This window comes from Rhinichthys klamathensis, unplaced genomic scaffold (assembly GCF_029890125.1).
Source record: "Rhinichthys klamathensis goyatoka isolate OS25496 unplaced genomic scaffold, OSU_Roscu_1.1 h1tg000101l_1, whole genome shotgun sequence".
Classification (NCBI taxonomy): domain Eukaryota; kingdom Metazoa; phylum Chordata; class Actinopteri; order Cypriniformes; family Leuciscidae; genus Rhinichthys; species Rhinichthys klamathensis.
In genome coordinates, this window is record NW_026606640.1 from 842,501 (window position 1) to 851,068 (window position 8,568).

Genomic DNA, 8,568 nt, shown 5'->3' on the forward strand with positions numbered 1-8,568 from the left:
TTAAACTGACTAATGCCGTGTTTTTTGTGGTCTGTCACTGCCTTTGTCATAAAGAAAACTAAAATATGATAACATAACAATAACATAACAGAATGTTTGCAACCCTTGCTTGCAACTGTTTTATGCCAGTGACCCACTAACATCACAAAACATAATGTTGGTCATAAAAATGCAAACATTATAGGTAAAACTCAAGGCTAAAATAAACACTAGTCATGCAGCACTATTTAATGTTCTAACAATCAACCTAAAAGTAAACATGTGGGCAACGAGAACCACCTGTCAGTCACATGTTCCTGAACTTAAACTTAAATTACTGAACTTAAATATACAAGCTTGATAAAAATTATGATTCTAGAAAAAAAATTCAAATGGCACTTAGAGGCTTTTGCATCTGAACTCTTGTCTTCATATACACACACACACACACACACACACACACACACACACACACACACATATATATATATATATATATATATATATATATAATGACACACACACACACACAGCAGTCAGTTACTCAGTCACTCAACATTTGCGTCTTGTTTAGCACTTGTGTGATAGTTGTGTTTAACTGAAATTGTACAGATCATACAGTGATTTACAAAAAATAAAAATGAGTGGGGATTTAATTGATTTCTTAAACCTCTGTGCACAACTGTATGCCTATCCCTTTCCAGAGGGTGGAGGGCCTGTTTTCTGTACCAGTTAATTTTCCTGTAGCATTTGGCTCAGAGGCAGGTTTGAACTGGAAATGGATGGATTATGCTACATTGGAATGTGTTTCCAGTTATGTGGTGGAAAGGAAAGCAATCAAATGAAGCTACAGAAAAATGAACTGGAACAGTTAAAATGAGACAAAGGTTATGAACAGTGCAGTATAAAAGCACTGTCTGCACCTCCTGAGGTCCTCTGGACGTTAATACAGGACGTTTGTTGGACGACTAAATAAGACGTCGTTTGGCGCCGCGTCACAGTCTGCACCTTTAAGGTATAAAAATGTGACGTCCACAATGACCACATTTGGAGTATAATTAGCCCTTATACAGAAATTCTATGGACGTTAATACAGGACGTTTGTTGGACGACTAAATAAGACGTCGTTTGGCGTCACAGTCTTCACCTTTAAGGTATCAAAATGTGACGTCCAAAATGACCACATTTGGAGTATAATTAGCCCTTATACAGAAATTCTACGGACGTTAATACAGGACGTTTGTTGGACGACTAAATAAAACGTCATTTGGCGTCACAGTCTGCACCTTTAAAGTATCAACATGGGACGTCCACAATGACCACATTTGGAGTACAATTAGCCCTTACACAGAGGTCCTCTGGTCGTTAATACAGGATTTAAAAATTATTTGTAAATTAGACGACAAAAAAAGACGTCGTCTGGCGTTACAGTTTGCACCCATAGGGGACCAAAATGAGACGTCCACAACGACCATATCTGGACTACATTTAGCCCTTAAACAGAAGTCCTGTGGAAGTCCATACAGGAAGTTCGGTAGACGTCGGAAAAATACGTTGATTGGCGTCACAGTCTGCACCCTCCTGATACAGACATAGGACGGACAAGCACACCGTTGAAACTACGTCATCTGAAGGTAACTTTGCGCAGTACGTGGGCGTGATATACTGGCTCAAGCCTTCAATGGAAAAATGTCATGGAATGCCAATCTGATTAACCAACAGTCAGATAATTTGGCATAGATAAATGCAAAAAATTCACACAGATGCATGGAATACAATCACAACAATAGCTTAGAGAAAGGGAAGCCTGTGATGCAACACACACCCAACTAGTTACACCAGTTCACCTTAGGCACGGTTAGCCCCTATTTTTTTCTTTTCGGATACATTCCGTTTTGTTCGGGATTATTCTCAAGTAAACAAACTTGCAGAATGTGTCTGTCTCATTTTAGGCCATTTTCTGCTCAGCTCTCCTCATTCAAGGCAAGGGCTTGCATTTCCCTTCCCCTTCAGAAGTGAGCGCAGCCTTGTCGCACCAAAAAAGGAACTGTTCTGTAAATAAGAAGAGTCTTGGCAGTCCACTGCACTCAGAGGCATGTAAGGCAAGAAATGACCCCTCTGAAGGTGTGGTCTGGGAAATCACACAAAACACAGTCTGCTTCAGAGAAATACAGTGCATGTTGTGTACAAATGTCTCTGTCCTTGCGTGTATGGAGGAAGACCCCACGGATGGGGGAAAGGCCAGAATAAGAGAATTGTTTTCTCAGCTTGAAATGTAATCTGTAGATATACCTTATGCGCCTATAGCAGCTTCATTGCCATGTTTAGATGTACTTCAGTCTCCCATCCCAACGCCTCATATTCTGGAAGTACAGTATGATTCAGACTCATAAGGGATAGTATTGAATGCAGTAACATTGGCCGGCACATAACACGTATGACACGTATTTTATCCTGCAATTCAAGTGCGTCATACAATTTTACCAATATTGTCTGACTAATTTATCCGTTTATGCATTTTATATCACGTTTACAATGTTCTTTGGGCCAACTTTCCTAACTGCTTTTGAAATGTCTTTTTTCCCCTTCATCGGTGAGCCAATCACACCTTGTCAACACAAAATGAACCAGTTCCAAATCTGTATGACATTCTTATTTTGAAAAATTGGTCACACTATATTTTACAGTATATGTACTTACAGTGTACTTACAGTGTAGTTACCCAAGAAAGTACTTTTTGGGTTAAGGTCAGGTTAAGGGGTAGGTTCAGGGTTAGTACCCAGTTATTGTAATTGCTATAATAAGTAGTATGTACATGCAGAATTTACAATAGATTGTAAAATAACATGCTACTGAAAAATGTCTCTATGCTTTTGCCAGTACAACGAAAGTCAATTGAGTCCAGTGTTGTTTGGACCTCTTTTACTTTGCAAGTATGGACAAAAACATTTGAAACATTCTTCTAAATATATTCTATTATGTTTCGCAGAATATTAAATATGACACAGATTTGAAACAACATGGGTGTGAGTAAATAATGACCACATTTTTGTTTTTGGATGAGCTGAGCTTGATATATTGACAGAGCCTATTATCAGTAGCAGCATGTAGAAGAGTTTGCTACTGGCCGATGGACAAAACCTCTGCTCATTTGGAATGTGCTTTGACCGAAAATGGCAAAGCAGCTGTGCTCTTAATGGAGTCCAGCCAGCGTCTTATTGAACACTTAGCATCAACAAGCATCTACTCACAAGCAGCTCTGGAATGCCTTATGACAGTAGCATGCAATGCTGTGCATTATCACTGTTCCTCAATCTCACAGTCCTCAATGTGCTATTTGTGCTTAGAAACTCCCCATTGATGATTCAACTCTTTAAAACTTGAAAGTGCGTGAGAGATGAAAATAGAGACTAAAAGGGAAGGATGCAGAAACAGAGGGAGTTTTCCCCCGTATATGCATTGCAGGCAAAACATTCAGTTAGCTTATCAAATGTTTTTTTTAACCAAAGTTTAATTACTCATAAGCTGTAAAATACTCATGTCCACTCACTACATCCATTTCTGTTTTGCCCCCTTGTGGCTATTACTTTCAGCAAAAGTCAATAGTGTTGACAGTGAGGATACTCAAGCAACTTCTTACTGATGGAATAAAGAAATATAGAACAAAAATCAAACATACATGTTGGTGTGCACCTATCATTATGACGACATTCCATTGGGCATAATGGTTTTTATACTGTAAAAACTGTATATTTTATCCCCCTACACTACCCATCACAGAAAACTTTCTGCATTTTTAAACTTATAAAACATTGTTTAGTATGCTTTTAAGCCTTTTTAATTACGAGGACTCGTAATAATGTCCCTATAAACTATGTTCATAAACAGTGTAATACATGTCAGTATACAGATTTGTGTCCTAATAAATCAGATAAACAAGCACACACACACACACACACACACACACACGCACACACACACACACACACACACACACACACACACACACACACACACACAGAAGAAATTTATATGGTTTCAGTGAAAGCATCTTCTTGTGGATTTTTTTTGTAACACTTTTTGCAGTACACACACATAGTCACACTTAACTTAAGTGAATATTTCCCAGGTTTATTTTGTAATTATTTTAGAGTAGGCCTATAGCCATATCTTAAATGCCGGTTTCCAGTGCTATTGTCTAAGAAAAAAGATACAGTTAATACATTTATAACATTTAAAATGTGACATCTTGCCCGAGCCAGACATTGAAATAAAAACATAATTTTTAACATCATAAAATAATGTTAATATACTTAGTGTCCACTTTTTACCAAATTATAGCAAAAATACGGTGATATTGAAGTTTTTAATGCCTGAATTGCCAAGTTATTGATATCAACTAGCTCCGGTCTCATCGATAAAATTAACCAATTATTTAACCTAACATAACCTATTCATACATCAGTAATAGCGCAATAATGTTTTTTTCTAGTGCAGCTGTTCGTTTGACTTGTTTAACTTGACATGACATCATGTTGTTCCCGCGTATTTCATCACGATGTGAAAAGGAAACCGTGAATAGAAAGCGGACACGTCATGGACTTTCCCCTCGAGGTGGTTGAACATGATGAAAGGCGTTTTACTTTCTACAGTTTCGCTTTATCACGTGGATCAACACACTGCAGATAAACCAAATACCCTCAAGGGGCGCTGCATTCATCCTTCAGTAGCCTATGATTGGGACTGTGAGGATTTCCAGATTTTCGTATCTGAGATATTTTCTCTACAGAATTATTTTAAAATAGTTAACATTAATTAAGTGTATATGCATTATTTGATCAATTTGTTTGTAGTTTGTCATACAATTGAAATGAGTGTTTTTGAGAAAAGTGTGAAAATCTGAAAATCTGTGAAAATCATAATGAAATGTGGTTAATCCACCACTTTACTTTGCAGTCTTTTTTTTGCAGTCTTAATGTTTTAAACATTGGTAAATATTACAAATTTGTCATTTTTAACAATCCTTTGACCTAGATGATCTGTGGTCTACACAAGCAGGAAACTCATGAATGTGGTCGTGACATGTTTCAAGACACCACAAACTACCCGTGAAAAATATGCCAGAGAAAGAAATTCGACATTACACACACTCATTGAATACACAAATACATAAACAAAAATGATTTATTTTGCTTCAGGGCACATCATGTTACTCTGACTTTCTTTAAACTTTGCATACAAAATAAACTAAGCTCTTACCGCACTCATCGGAAGGAACATATTAGAGACAGGGCGGAAGACATTAGTGTATTCACCTATTCTGTGGCCATTATGTACATCTGCTTGATTTCCTCTCTGTTTCTGCCTTACATTGCGGTTCCCTTCATGTGGAAAAAAGTCTTGAAGGGTATTTCAAATGAATTTAAATTTAGACCTTTAAGATATTGCCAAAATGTTGTCCAGTGGCACATTATGTTTAGGCAAACCACATGCCACAGTTTAAACTGTAGGCTAATGCTAATCCATAGGCTACATTCAAACAAATAGAGAAATGTTTAGATAGCTCCACCGTTTTTAAACATTTTTTTGTGAGGGAATAATTTTATGAATGGTTTACTATTAGTTGTTTCTGCATATTACGCTGAGATCTGAAAGTAGATGAACAACATATGCTATAATTTTTGCTGATACCAATAAGATTATAATTCATGTTATGGCAGATATTGTCAACCATTTTAATTCTGCAAAGCATCACAACATTATAATTTACAATATGAGAAATGAATATTCATTTTGAATGATATTTAACAGTATTGTTAAATTATTAGTATTTACAGATTAACTGTAACGCAATGGTAATCTATTAAAAAAGAGAAACGAGCTCAACTGTTGACAGATAGCAATAGATTAAACATTCTCTAATATCGGTACAGATTGTGCATCCCTAATGAATAATAAATGCACACTTCACCTTTAAAAAGAAGCAAAAATGAATTAAACATGATTTTTGTCCAAAAATAAGACCATATACAGAGTATCAGACTGTTGTGATAATCTTGGATCCGTTGCTTTATCAGAAATGAAAGTTGTTGTTGATCACTTCTGTTATTTTTGATGAAACTCTCTTTCCTGTGTACTGTCATCTCCATTGCCAAACAGGTCTCAACATCAGATTTCTCAATAATATTTGACTCATAACATATAAGTAATGTGTGCTCCAGTAAATCACACCAGAAGGCCATGATGCAAGTAAGCAGTGCGAATCATGATATGTGATAAGCTTTATGTCTCCTATTGAGACATAAAGCTTATCGCATCAAGTCTTATCGCATCAAGACACAAAGCGCATCAAGTCTCATAGGAGTCTCAAGAAGAACAAGTTTGTACAAGGAAGTTTTGATTCATATTTATATTATTTACACTCCATCAACCATTCAGCTTTCTGCATGTCTCTTTCTGTCTCTTTTTTTTAATTATAAAATGTATTATAGCACATTTCTAAAACTCAGATTCAAATCATAGCAAACACCGAAAACGTCTGTGAATGAATATGTCTTTTAGAAAGCAATTATCTTTAGCAGTGTTCTGAATGCCAAACAGATTTCATCCCAAAGTCAGACGGTTTTCATTTGTGAAGATTAGTTTAGTGAACGAGATGTTTAGGAGTCATAAAGTTTTGTTGCTCACAGAGCTTATTTTCAGCAATAATCCAAAAGTCAATGGAAAAATCCTATAGGCTCTTTGTCAAGGGAATGACGGTGATACAAATTTTCAGGTTGGCCTGCAAAACTGCATCATCCCTACCTCACACTTTAAAAGGATTTGACATCAAAGGTACAACACTGTCTTTAAAGTCTTTACAAGAAAAGGCGAGTGTTGGATAAAAAAGGAATCTCTTTCATGGTCTGCTTATCAGGGACAGATTCAGTTCCTCATAGCAGAGAAAAGGCTCACTTACTGGTTGTGTGATCATTTATTTCTAAGGATATGTTTACACAACAACAATGTAAAAACTGAAAAAAAAAATATTGTTGCTTATTTTGCTTACAGACATAAATAATGACTGTTCGCACGGATCCGTGAAAATGACTAAAAACGCTGTATTATGCTGCCAGGCCAGTAGTTGGCGATGTCACTTTGTAAAGAAACACTATATATGTGCCCATAGACTGAATACGTACTGAAATACATCACTGTTTTCACAAATTCACGTTTTTGTAGTTTACACGGAGACGATCAAAGGTATCGTTTAAAAAAATGTGCACTTTGAAATCCGTTTTCAAAAGTTTGCGTTTTCAGGCCCCCTTAAAGTTTTTAGTTTAAAATGGTGTCGTGTAAATGGCCCTTTAAGTCAGTTTGGGTAGTTTGACACAGATGTACATGAGTAATACAAGGTGTGTTGTGTGATAACATAAAACAATAAGGGGAAACCATTCATAATTATGAATAAATTAATGAGTAAATGAGGTTTTATAGTGACACAAGATGTATAGAAATTCAATATGACCAGGTTGACAGTCAGAGTGAATGATGGAGAGAGTATGGGTTCGAGTGGGTTGTTGGTTAGCAGACATTGGTTGGTATGGAAATTTGTAGTCTAATAAACTGTTGGAAAGTTTGATTCATTCATTTATTCAGTTAAAAGAATCATAAAAGATTCAGACTCAATGTGTTGAAGTCTCCATAATGTATGTTCAGTTTTAGCCTGGGAAAACCCAGACAACTTCCGGCAAATTTAGATTTGCTCTGAAAGTTAGTCTGGCAAAAAGCTCATTCAAACCCATTTCCAATCCATCGAAATCAAGGCACCAATCAGAAATGTTGGGGCGGGATTTACATGATGACGACAGCGCTGGGATTTTGAAGCAGATTTTGTAGCCTACATTACAAAGATGGATGCCGCCGTCGAACATTACTCGTTCGAATCAGCTATCGCATCTGTTTTAAGCGATTTGAACGTTTCCTTTTTGTTAAAAACCGAGCAAAGAACAACACTCGGGAGATGTTTCTCCGCCGCTCTGCATACGTCATCTCCTTCATCGCTCTGATTGGTTTTAGGTCTATCCGCGACGTCCGTTGGTGACGCCCCTCTGGAAATGATTTGTCTATGACGCTTTGCCAGACCATAACTCAGTTACAACTGAGAATGGTCTGGTTTTACTTTTAACCAGGCTTGTTCAGTTTGCTACTCCCACTCTAATTAATCCCCTAATTGTGTTTGTCACATAAGTGATGGAATCACATAAGTATCAGAACATAAGTACTGGTAATTAGTAACATGACAAATAAGTTGTTTGTTTAGATGATTGGTGGCTTTCACACCGATGCATGTGATCTTATAAGGCCACAACGGATTCAGTTTTTCTGCAGTTAAAGGTCCACTAACGGTTGACTGAAAAAAAAAAAAAAGCTTTAAATGGAAGTATTTGGCCTGGGTGATGTTACATGAACCCTATCACACCCTACATGTATATTTTGTACTAAAATGAAAGCCTCTTTAAGTCACCTGACTGCTGCTTTCACATGCCTGTCTTAATTTCCCCCCACAGTATTTTATCTGAAGGTTTATTGCAGAATTATTTTTGTTGG